The sequence below is a fragment of the Balaenoptera ricei genome, chromosome 1, assembly GCF_028023285.1.
Source record: "Balaenoptera ricei isolate mBalRic1 chromosome 1, mBalRic1.hap2, whole genome shotgun sequence".
NCBI classification, from domain to species: domain Eukaryota; kingdom Metazoa; phylum Chordata; class Mammalia; order Artiodactyla; family Balaenopteridae; genus Balaenoptera; species Balaenoptera ricei.
This window is the reverse complement of record NC_082639.1, coordinates 104,533,155-104,545,986: the sequence shown is the minus strand read 5'-3', so window position 1 is coordinate 104,545,986 and position 12,832 is coordinate 104,533,155. Positions and strand designations below refer to the sequence as shown.

General features: G+C 41.3%; 1 protein-coding gene across 1 annotated transcript in view; it reads left to right on the top strand.

The window, feature by feature from the left end:
• Window positions 1-12,832, top strand: part of SPAG17 (sperm associated antigen 17) — a 220,660-nt gene that overhangs the window by 12,381 nt on the left and 195,447 nt on the right. The window lies entirely within an intron of this gene.

Genomic DNA, 12,832 nt, shown 5'->3' with positions numbered 1-12,832 from the left:
GTTTAAAATATGTGGGGAAGAGAATGTAAAGGATTTTGAATTCTAGTAAGATAGAGTTTGGACTTATCCCATTAGAGTCTAAGAGTTAGACAATTAAAATACTTTCTGTGAGGGAAGCGTGAAATGATTAAATTGATGTCTTAGAAAAAATTAATAGGTTAGAGATGGAAGAAGCTGGAGGCTCGAATAGACCCTGTAGAAGGTATTTTCAGTGGTCTAGGTTTGAGGTAGTTATAGGTTGAACTAGCAGAATCACCATGAGAATAAAAAGGAAGTGACAGGGCTTCCCTGGTGGCGCAGTGGTTGAGAATCTGCCTGCTAATGCAGGGGACACGGGTTCGAGCCCTGGTCTGGGAAGATCCCACATGCCACGGAGCAGCTGGGCCCGTGAGCCACAACTACTGAGCCTGCACGTCTGGAGCCTGTGCCCCGCAACGGGAGGGGCCGCGATAGTGAAAGGCCCGCGCACCGCGATGAAGAGTGGACCCCACTTGCCGCAACTAGAGAAAGCCCTCGCACGAACCGAAGACCCAACACAGCCAGAAATAAATAAATAAATAAATAAAGTAGCTATAAAAAGGAAGTGACAGATCCAAGAAATTCTAGAAAGAAAGTAACTGTGATTGCATATACAAAAGGAGAATGAGGGAGGATTTGAAGTATGATGACTGGGAAAAATGGAAAGTCTCAGAAACTGACAAATTCAGTTAAATGAACTTGGATGATTCTTATTGTTTGTAATGGGGGGATTTTGTTTGTTTTGTTTTTAGGGTATACAGAGAGGTAAAGGACTCAGCTTTCAGACGTTCTGAGTTTGAGATGATGGTAGAACATCAAAGTAGAAATTCATCAGGAAGCCCACGGACCATAACGCACAGTCCATGGTTGGAGACATCGACTTAGGGATTGTCAGCAGAGAAGCGGAGTGGATGCTGTGGGAGGACCTAGAATATCCAATAGACAGAATGTGCCAGGAGGAGAACAGAAGGTTGAGCACAGAATTCTATGGAATATCTAAAGGTCCTCATTTACGAGGTAGAAAGAAAGGAAAGAGCCTGATGGTCAGAGAAGAAACAGCCAAAGGAATAAAGACAGAATGAGAACAGTGCTGTGTCACGGAAATCAGGCCAGGGAGAAGGGCACGAAGTGGCATTTGAAGTCCCCACCTATGGAGATCTAGGGAGAACAGGGCAAGGCAACCATATTTGGTGATGAGGACACAATTAGTGACCTTAAAGGATGCAGTTTCAACAGAGTGAATGGTGGTGGAGGTGAGGGAAGGAGGTGGGAGCAATACTGTGGCTTATCAGGATCCAGGGCCTCAAGTGCTAGGTCCCATGTTTGGGGAGTTTGACTATGGAGAAAAGAAGATCCTGTGGAAAATGGTTAGCAGGGAGACTGGGATTAGGTGAAGATAGCTGTGCATTTGTGAAATGGGATAGAGAGGAGAGGGGAGGAAGGGATTGAAAACTGGAGGGGGAGAGATAGGATTGATGGAACAATCTGGAAAGGCAGGTCAAAGGAAAGTGGGTCATTTGCTCTAGTACAAAAGAGAAAGGATCAGAATCTTTCCCTCAGCCTGAGAAAAAGGAGCAAGTTCTTGAGACTGGTGAAGGACATACTGAGGTGAAAATGTGAAAAGGGGAAGAAACCTAAGCAAGAGAGCCTTGCTCTTCTGAGGAGGTGGAGGTGTGGCCACTGTGTAGACAGAAGGTTGACAAGCAAGAGACATAGGCAAAGAATTCCTTCGACTCTTTCTTCAAGCGGCATCTGCCCATGAGGCAGGGACATAAGACGCAGGGAGAGATGCGGTCTACAGTAAAACCCGTATCATTTTACGTTATGACTGTGCACATATCTGCCTCCCTTACTAGAATGTGGGTCTTTTGAGAGCAGAGACTTCCTTCTTTTTTAATGCAGGAAAGCACAAAGGGTAATATAACAAGGACCTTTGTACCATCATGACAATTGCTAGTTTCTCTTTCTTTTTTTTAAAATAAACACTGGGAAAAAAATGGAAGAACACTTTGTCCTTACCCCCAGCCCCTGTTCCATTCCTTTCTCTCCCTTCCTAGGAGCACACACTGTCATGAATGCATATCCTCTGAGCCTATCTATGTATCTATTTATCTATATCCATGAATATTATGTTATATTGTTTATGATTTTTTTAATTTATACAAATGGTTCCATATTGTACTTACCAGTTCTGCAATTTATCTTTTTTTAAATTCATCATTATGTTTTGAAGTCTAACCATGCTGAGAAATACAGATTTATTTCATTTCCTTTAATTTCCCTTGTCTTATTAATCTTTGCATCCTTCATTTCCAGCGTAGCATAGGTACCCACATAGCAAAAGTTATTAGTGAATAAATTAGGATAAACAATATAATAAAAGAAATGGATACTTTATACAGCACTTTCTTATGAAATACTTTTAACTATAATCTCTTTTCTCTGTTATTTGTGGATTTTTCTTCCCCAGGCTGATGCTATTTAAGGGTAGTGATTATGCCTTATGCCTATGCATTCTATTCCTAATGCCCATTTCAATGTTTGACACATAGTAACTCCTCAGTAAATATTTATTGAATGAATGAATGACTCCCTACTGTAAGTATTATTTTGTTAAGGTCCAGGTTCTGAGTACATGAGTGTTTTTCCAAGACCACGTGGTTGTAATCAGGACTAATGATCAGGTTTTCTGATACTAAATCCAGTGGTCTTTTCATTATAACATTGAAAGAGCTATTGTAAGGACTATATTAGGGAATCAATAGGAAAGGACTAATTATAATGAATTACTGCCCTGATTTAACCAATAAATAGACTCCATGTACCTATGTAGTTAGGGAACATTAATAACCATAACCAGGTCTAGGGCTTGAAATTTATCATAATCATTAACTTAGAATATATTGTCATGTGGTCCTTAAACCATGTGAGGTTCATATTATAAAGGAGATATGTGAATTATGAGGGCGTATACGCAGGATTGCAGGAGTGAAGGAATGAGCAGGAAGCAGTTTCACTCAAGTACAACTGCTTTTGCTAAGGTCAATGGTAACCTTCTAATTGCCTTTGACGCCATACACCACTGTTCTTCTGGCTTCAGTGACACCTCCCCTCCTGGCTCTCCTTCACCTCACCTTGTCCACTTCCTAGAAACCCTTCCCTACAACAGGGACAGTTGAGTGGAGATCTGAAGGAATTACAAGCAGTCTAGGAAAAAGATCTCAGGAACTGCCTCAGATACCCACCCACACTCCAATCTGCCCTCCCACTAGGATTGATTGGTACCGATCAATACATTTAACCCTTCACTTAACGGTTTGGAGGTTTTACCCCAGTTTCCTCACTCAGAGGCAGATCTCCATCACCTCTTGCATCCCTGGAGCAACTCTTGGGTCCTGGGCAGCTGGAAAAGTCAGGATTGCTGCACAGAACGAGCTCTGGGGAGCAACGCACCCTAACTCCTTTGACAGGCCAGTCAAAGCAACTGGGTGGCCAAGTAGCTTGCACAAGGAAAAGACCTTTTAAGGAAATTATTTTCATGTATAAGCACTATTTGCTCACTTTCAAACTCCTATCTTAGTCATTTTTGGGTACCCTTTACAGTTTGTTACATCTCGGATATTTAACCAGAGTAATTTAATAAATGCTGGTTGAGTTGAACTCCGCCTCTTTTTTTTGTTGAATTGAGGCAGAACACAGATTCTCTACCACACTTCTTGCTCAAGGTACACGCTCATAGTTTTTCTGACACCCTCAGGGAGTGTTTGGATAGTCTCATCGTTCCCTACTAACGTGACACAAACTCAGGTATCTAGAAGATCGGATACTGCCTGGGATCATCCTTGGATGTCCCTTCTTTCCCACATCATAATTTGAAGACCATAGCTTTAGACCTAAAAATCAGAGCAGGTTGTCAGACAAAGAATTTTTGTTCTGCTTCCAGGTATTAGAGACCGTATGGGGAATGAAATATGGTAACCAAAATATTGGCATTTCTTAGACATTTTATTGAATGTGGGGCAAATAGGATAGAGTGCTTGTAATCAGGACAGTCTTATATCCTTGTGATAGTCAGAAGTATCCTTGGGTGTTCTGCACTCACTCAAGATGAATGTAGAAATTAAACTGTATCGGTGGCTTTGTAGTGAACAAATGACAAGTGAGATGTAACAAACCAAGCAGCAGCTATGGAGCATGGATGGCTCATTAGAAAGAGCATTGGTTGGTTATTTTGTTTCCTTTGTGTAGCTGTAGTGCCAAAGCCATACGAGTTCATGGACTATGTCACAATGCTTAGCGAAAAAAATGACATTTAATTAGACAAAGGAAGGTGGGGGAAAAAAAAGAGGAAAGGGCTAAATTAGGATAACTAATGAGCTCATATTGAGTCTTGAAAATATATCTTAATTTTTAACGTGGAAGATAGTAATTCAACACTGAAGGGACTCGAGGAAGGCACAAAGGGGTCTCATGTCTGAGGAGGGAGTTGATGAAAGGTTGTAGCCTTTAATATCTGATGATGAAAAGAGATCTCCTTTCTTTGGGGTGAGTCCCTGATTCCAACTTTACATTCGTGGAGCAATTAGCAGGACTCCTCTTGGCTTTGCTTGGTCTCCTCCGTTAGAAGAATGCCTCTGATATGTAATATTTGTTTGAAAACCCAAAGAAGCTTGTTTCCTTTTGAGGTTTGCCTTACTTTTTATGTTCTGAAGTTCATTTTGGACCTCAGATTTTGCTCCAAGCAATAAAATTGGTTGGATTGTACTAACATAATGGAGCTGTAATTTTAGCCAACTCTGGGGGTGGGGAGATAGTTAAGGTGTGTAGTGGTTTCTGTGGTTTCTCTGTGGAGTAGAATTCCCTGCAAAGCTTTTCCATGTGGTGTTTTAATAGCTGTCTTAAAACTCTCTGATGCATGGAGCAAAACCAAATTAGACTCATGTACTAGATTGCTGGGATGAGCCAAGAACCCTGAAAAACAAAAGACAAACAATCAAGCAGCCTAAGCTCAGAGGCTAAACTGTCCAAAGAAGATCCTCAGGACATATCCAGATTCAAAATTACAGAAATAATCACCTGTTTTAACCCATTTTTTGCAAAATTTTCTAAGGAGAAGCGTAATCTTTTCTTTGCATGCATTAATATTTTACCTTTGCATGTAGCTTTACAATTTACAAAATGCTTCAATATATATATTTTATCATTAGAGACTTCCCACAACCTTTGGAAGTTTCTATTATTAGCCCCATTTTTATAAATGAGAAAACTGAGTCACAAAGATAGATCCAAGGTCATTTAGCAGAGAAACTACAGAGGCAGACTTCGATACCACTTCAGAGTTCTGCATCTTTACACCAGAACTTCAGTAATTTTAATTAGTGATCACGTTTAATATTCATGAAGACAAGGAACGCCAGACAGGTAGTATGTGCATACACAGTAAAGATGCTTCTAGGCTTCTGAGTTCTCATCAGTGAATATAAGACATTACAGTGTTGTCTGAACGTCCAGAGAATATGCTCTTCCTTTCATTCAAATGCTCAGTAATTCAGAGACATGGTTCCTTCCAAAGTGCTGAGTGTAGCTGATAAAATGCCACATACTTAGTTGGCATTCTCATACTAAGCATGTGTAAAACTTCTCTTTAGTGTGTGGTTTTGGCTGCTAAGTTCCAGAAACATTTATTGAATGCTACTATATGCTAGGCACATGGGCAAAGTAGGAAGTTATCCAGGTGGTATGATTCTAGGGGAGCCTTTTACACTGGCCCAGCCCACTGCCTAAAATACTCTCGTTAGCAGGGCATCCCTTTGAGTTAGTCCAGGAGTCACTGGGATTCCTTTTAGAAAATGAAGATAGTTTGGAAAGAAAAAGGTACTTTTTAATTAAAAAAATACTTTTTAAAGTATTTTTTTAAATACTAAATTTCACTAAAGACTTGAAGTATATTTATTCATCCAGTTGCCAAAATCAACTATTAAGGCCCTGAGTTGAATAGGAGGTGATGTGGATAAATTTTATTCTACCCAGGAGAAGGGGATGGTGAATTCTAGAAATTCACCTGTAAGGGCCCAGGGAAACCAGGATATAGCAGCAGGTCAGGGAGCCCATCTTATCTGGAGAGAGGGATGCACTAAGGCTCTCTATCAAGAATAAACTTCAGTCACTTTGCTTTTGTTTTTAAGAACTAGCCCTACCTGATATATTTCAAAGCCAAGTTCTTATTTGTTTAAAACCAAGTAAGCAGGTCCCCATCTCTAATGAAAATCAGCCTGGGAGCTGGTCCTCTGTGTGGCTACCTCAGAACTCATCGTCTCCTTAGTCAGCCTCTGTACTCCTTACTTAACTCTAATCAATGTCTTTTCACAGTCGATGATGGGTTGACATCGCTGACAAACCTGCACCAGGTGCAAAAGGATTTAAAGTTCCCTCCTGCCTTACCCTCACATCCTCTCCCACAGCTCTGAGAATTCTTTACCTGTAACATTTTAAATATCCTGTGTTCATGATTTTTGGCCTCTCTTCCAAAGACCTAAAATATTTTAAAAATATATTAGTTAACAAGTTTATTGTTATCAAAGAGAAAATTATTTTACAAGTTGACTGTCACTCATGAGGCAGCTGTTGATACTCTGTTTGAATTTTTTTTTCTTCATTCACCCCTAAACTTTCCACACTTGAAACAGCATGTATGGAACAACCATGTTTGTTCTAATGACTAACCCAAGGAGAAGCCCCCAAAATAATATCCATCATGATGGCTATGATTGTTGCTAAGTGCTGTGCTCAGAAAGATTCTCTGTAGATTGTCTCATTCAATCTTCATAACAATCCCAAAAGGTAGGTACTGTAGTTACCCTCATTTATACATGAGGCACAGAGAAGTTAAGTAACTTGCCCAAGGACACACAGCTGGTTTGCTGAGATTCAAAAACAGGCGTTCTGTCTCCTGAGTCCAGGCTCCTAATTACTATGCCACAATGACCTGTGCTTCTCCAAGGGGCCACCAAAATATGAGGGAGCCTCGTCACCTATGGGCAAGGGGTGCTGGGGCCCTCCCATGGCAATGACCCCAGTGCTCAGATCCTGCGTGTGGAAGTAGACCCCTGAGATGGCCAAGAGGAAAGGAGAACCTTGGAGTAGGTTGGCCCTGCTCTTCCCACAGTGACCTCTCTGTCCTTACCTTGTCACCTGTTTTTATAGAGCCCATTTTGAAGGATAGTGCTTAAGGCTGGGCCACACCTGAAACAACATCAGCAGACACTTAATTATGAATTCACATAGCACACTGCTGCACAATGTGTATTGGGGTTGGGAGGGGCAATAGATGGAGAGAACCTGCTTTGCCCTCAGTATTTTCGCAGAGACAGCCTTGGCCTTTTAAATCAAATTCATCTCTAAGTCAGCCTTAGACCAACAGGCCTTCCTGGGATGGGGGCCCTCAATGTGCTGGTAAATGTTTAATCACCTGCTCTCCAGGAGGAAAGCTCTTATTGGTAGCATTTGCCATTGCCTTAGTTTATATGCTCCCACCACAGCAAGTTTCAGGTTACCAACACAGCCCCACTGAACAGAGTCAGGAAGAGCTGTGGGCAATCAGATCCAGCACACTCTTGGGCGAGGTCAGATTAGGGTAGACAGACCTGGTGGTAGACCTGGTGGTAGTGTTGCTGCAGGGGGCAAGGGTCAGGTTCAAATTCTGGACCTAGAGGGCTCATTTTATATGTGGCTCCTTCTCTCCCCACCCTACCCGGATACCTTCCACCGTAGAATCAAGCTCTAAGAATATCAAAGGGGTCTTGAAAGAGAAAGGAATCATAGAATTTGCAGCCCGTAGGCAGTAGGTGGAAGGGAAGAGGGAGCAGGACATCATCTCTTGATGGGAGATGGGAGAAAGAAGGAAGAAGGAAAGAGATGGGAGGAATGGTTTTATAATCAACACATGTGTGTATGTGAGTCCTTGGCTTTTCCCTACTGTCAGGAAGAGATGCCTCATTCCCCTGGTTGCCAGTCTGGTTGCTAGTCTGAGTCACTCCCAGGAAACATGTTTTAGCAGAGGAATGGCTTAGCAGGGTCTAACTCTTCACACCCTTGTTAATGACCCTGGTATGAACCATGTTAGATCAGATACAGTCTGTTTTCCTCCCAAAGGACTTCAAGGCTAGGTATGCCCTGCTCAGTTTCCTGACATGCTAGTGCCTTATGATTCCCAGGGTCAAAATTGTCATTCTAAGCATCTTCTCTGTTGAACAACAGATATTTACATAGAGAGCCTTGCTCTGTTTTCCATTCACTACTGGACACTATGAGCTGCAAAAGCACATAAAACAATTTTTCCAACCTAAAGAGCTTACAATCTCGTTGAGAAAATGTGACAGCCATGTGAACTAATTCCTAAATAAGGAGCACTTATAACAGCATGATGATGATACATCAAAGAATAGTCTTTATAGTAAATTGTGAGGAACCTATAATTAAAGGAGAGTCTATAATGAGAACTTATTTAGTAAAGACAGTCAAACTGCATATCCTGGTCCTTTATATTGTTCTTGTTTGTTAACGTAATGTGTACCCATTTTAAAAACATATTTCCGACTCATTTTACAGTTAGAATCCCTTTTTAACAAATACGATTAGAGCAGCCAGTTCAATGTAATAAAAATATTTCTTCTGCTGGCCAACAGCCCATACTAACACTCCTTTGCTGATGGAGATCCAAGACTCCTTTTGAAGGAAAAACCCGATATGAGAAAGACATTCACAAATCCCTGTCCATTTGGCAGTAAATCTACTTAACAAAAAGGTTATCCTTTCAGCAGAATATTGACAAAGTACAGCTTTGCATATCTGCACGGTATTAAATAACTCTTGACAGAACCTGACTTTTTCAATGTTGCATTGATTTTATTTGGGGCTTTTATAGGGGCTTTTGCTTCATAGAGCTCTATAGGCTCTGATCAGTTCAGGGTAGATGACTGTGGGAATCTCACCTCTGATCATCCAGGGCAACAGACCCCCTGACACGCTAGCAAAGGCAGCAGAAGAGAGCAGACATACGTGTCTGCCCTTGTCTTCCCCTGTATCAGCTGATTATTTGTGCTAATAGAAGGAAGCAATCTCACTCTCATCATCCAAAAGCTACTTTTCACTTGTCAATTTATTTTACTGAAGTATTTTTGATTTACAATGTTGTGTTATTATAATTTCTGCTGTACAGCAAAGTGATTCAGTTATACATATATATACGTTCTTTTTCATATTCTTTTCCATTATGGTTTAATCACAGGATATTGAATAAAGTTCCCTGTGCAATGTTTCACTTATTTTTGAGAGAGTTTTGGTACTTCTATTAGAATATAGGAACGCCTAAGTAAAATTTGGAGACTTTGCGGTATATGAAAGAAAAATAGTTATGGGTCTACCCTGTGTCTCTGGGACAGTGGGCTCGCGTGAGCCAGCCAGATTCTCTGCATTTACGTGAGTACTTTCTTGCCATAGAAGTCTAGGGTGTAAGTGTTTAGGTTAGGACCCCCTCCTGCCAGGCTTCAAATTAGGTGAGGCTGATAAAGTAAATAAAAGGTAATGGATTGTGTCCATACACGACTTCATTCCATCCTTTGAGTGATTTTATCAATAACTGCTAGAGGGCAAGACTCAGCAATAACCATGTACAGTAGATGTCTCCAGGCAATAGAAAGCTGATTTTATTTCCTAAGGTGTTTGAGGTGTGCCAGACTAAAACCCTCTTCCTTCACTGATACATCTAGTGTGTAGTTTTCCTGAAATGATTCATGTTTTCTTTCTCTAGGCTTATGCTACTAATTACACCCAAGCTTCTTGAACTGTCTTAAACAAATTCACACACAGGTAGGAGCCCTGCAGGACTCACGAGTGTGATGAATCAGGTTCTGTGCCATATGCTTTCGTTTCTCCCCTCTGGTCAACATTTGTTTTCTCTGTACTCGTTTCTCTTGCTGCCCTGTGAACTGAAATTTAAAGGCTGTGTTTAGCTGCATGTTGGAGTGCGATATGGGTGGAAGGGTGTATTTTAATAGTATTTTGCCAAATTTAAATTGGGTTGAATGTTTTCCAAAATAATTTCCTATTTCTAAAACTGCTGCCAGTTAGGAGAGATTTGGCATCTACCCTTATCCTGAAATACTAAGAAAAAAGCCCAAAAGTTATATTTGCAGAGTGTCATTTACTTAACGAGTCTCCCTAGTTAGACACAGAGAAGTGACTTTGCTCTCCGTTATGAGAATATTGTGCATTTCCTGGCATCTCGCTGCCCCCTAGTGCAACATGCCAGTGAGCGCATCCTTCCCTGCAAGCAATCTCTGCGTTATTACTGTCTGATCAGTCCATTTCATGCTTCACTGGGTTCTGGCAATGTGATTAAACACTAATCCACGGCTCCAACAGAGTCCTCCATGGGTCCTATTTTGTCAAATAGATCTAACTTTTGGAGCAGGAGTTTGGTGGGCTAGAGAGTACAGATGGGAAAGTGGGCTGGACTCTTGAGACCCTTTCCAATGGGGAGACGTGGCCCAGCTCCCAATGGGCCTTGTAGAGAGCTCTGAACATGAACAAATCTGGACCTGCTCTAATGCAGGCAGACTGTCTCAGGGTGATCTCAGGGAGCCCATAAGTTTCAGTACAGTGCCAAGAATCAGAGGAACTGATCTTATGTTAAGATACACTCCTAGAGTGCAAAGTAGCAAGAGCAACGGGCTTGAAGAGAGAGACAACCTTGGGAAATTCCCTCAAACTCTTTTAGCCTTTGTAAAACGACTATTGATAAAAAGTAATCTTAGACGTTTTAAGGTTTTAATACATTCATCTGTTTTTGAAGGTTCTATACACTTTAACATGTGATCTAAATCTTCTTCTATTAGGTTTACTGTGGCCAAAGTAGCCATTAGGTGCAATTTAAGGATTATGGAGAGGCATTCTGACCCTAAAGGCTTGCTCTCAAAACTATTCTGAAACGATCACCAAATTGTGAGCCATGTATGTGGTCTCCATGAAGTTCTGCCAAAATGACCTTGAACAAGGTGTTTAACTTCATTGGGCCTCTGGTTTTGCATCTATAAAGTATTAGTGCCCCTATTTAAATGGATTACTTAGGGATTCAATGAGATAACATATGCCTGGCACATGGCAGATTTCAATAATTGTTAGTTCCTACCTCCTCCTCCCCCCCCCCACCCCTTTTTTCTGGACTGAAATAGTCAACGCCCATCTTGGATACCAGATACTAATGGGTAGATGGTGGATTACGATGCACTCTTTCTGAATTGTCCCCCAAAGAGCTGAGAGGCAGCCATTGCTTGTCACTATTAGCTTTTTTTTTTTAATATAAATTTATTTATTTATTTTTGGCCTCGTTGAGTCTTTGTTGTTGTGCGGCTTTCTCTAGTTGCGTGGCGGGGGGGGCTACTCTTTGTTGCGGTGCGCAGGCTTCTCAATGCAGTAACTTCTCTTGTTGCGGAGCATGGGCTCTAGGCACACGGGCTTCAATAGTTGTGACACGTGGGCTCAGTAGTTGTGGCTCGCAGGCTCTAGAGCACAGGCTCAGTAGTTGTGGCACACGGGCTTAGTTGCTCAGCGGCATGTGGGATCTTCCCAGACCAGGGCTTGAACCCGTGTGCCCTGAGTTGGCAGGCGGATTCTTAACCACTGCGCCACCAGGAAAGTCTCACTATTAGCTTTTGAATATTGACAAGGAAATTTGTAAGAGGGAGAGGGATAAGGGGGTAGAGGTGGTCATTAAAATCTTCAGTGCTGAAAACTGTAACTGACAGGAACTTCAAGGTATTGACTGTTCAGGAACCACATCTACTTTATTATGGAATGAAAGACTTTTGTTCTTTAATGATGATTGTAATAGCAGGTTTGACTGAGGGAGCAGACAAGAGAAAAGAAAGGCATCCAGTGTGGGGAAAGGTCATTTTGTGATCATGGAATTTTTTTTCAGAAGACTGTGTTACAAATATCATACTTGCTTTTCAGAATCAGGCTATTGAAAAAACAGATGCTCAGTCTTCCTATGGTGAATTAGTAAACAAACAAAAAAAGATTTTAAACTCAGTATAACAGAGGGAAACACAGAGCCACGCCTACATGCATGCGTGTACACGTGTGCAAACACAAATACATACTTTGTAGATTAAATAGACATTTTTATGCTTTTATGTGTGTTTTTTGTTTTGGTGATAGCATTGAAAATTGTGTGGGTTTTGTTAGGTAGTTAGGGTTAGTGAGTTTCCATGGAGAGAAGTAAGAGAAGTTTAAGAACAAATTCTTAAGTTTAAGGACAAATTCCTCCTTACCTTTGATGGTAAGGAAGAATTTGTACTAAGGTCTTTCCTCCCATCTATACTCTAGTTCTGTCATTACCCTGACTATGAATTGGACAGAAACCAGAGAGAACCACGTAAAATTATGCATTTCATTAAATTTGTGTAAAGTCTTTCCAAATCTTCTTAGACATTGTTTTGGAATTGACCAAGGGGGAGTTTTACTCTATTTGTATCAGATCTCTGGAGCGGAACTAGAGGGAAGGTTACATCCTGCCCTGTCCCACCCCTTTATTTTATAACTGGAGAAACTAAGGTCTAAAGAGGTCACAGGGCCAGAGTGCCCTCCCTTATTATTATCTCTCTTTCCTGTTGTCTGTATCACGTTTGCTTGGTCCATCTTCCCATAAGGTGGTGGGTGTTCAGCAGCACTAGACCTGATTTGCATGAGTTTGGTCTTCCTCAGCACCACACAATGGGAAAGTCGGTAAATTCCATTCTTAATCTCCTCCAGA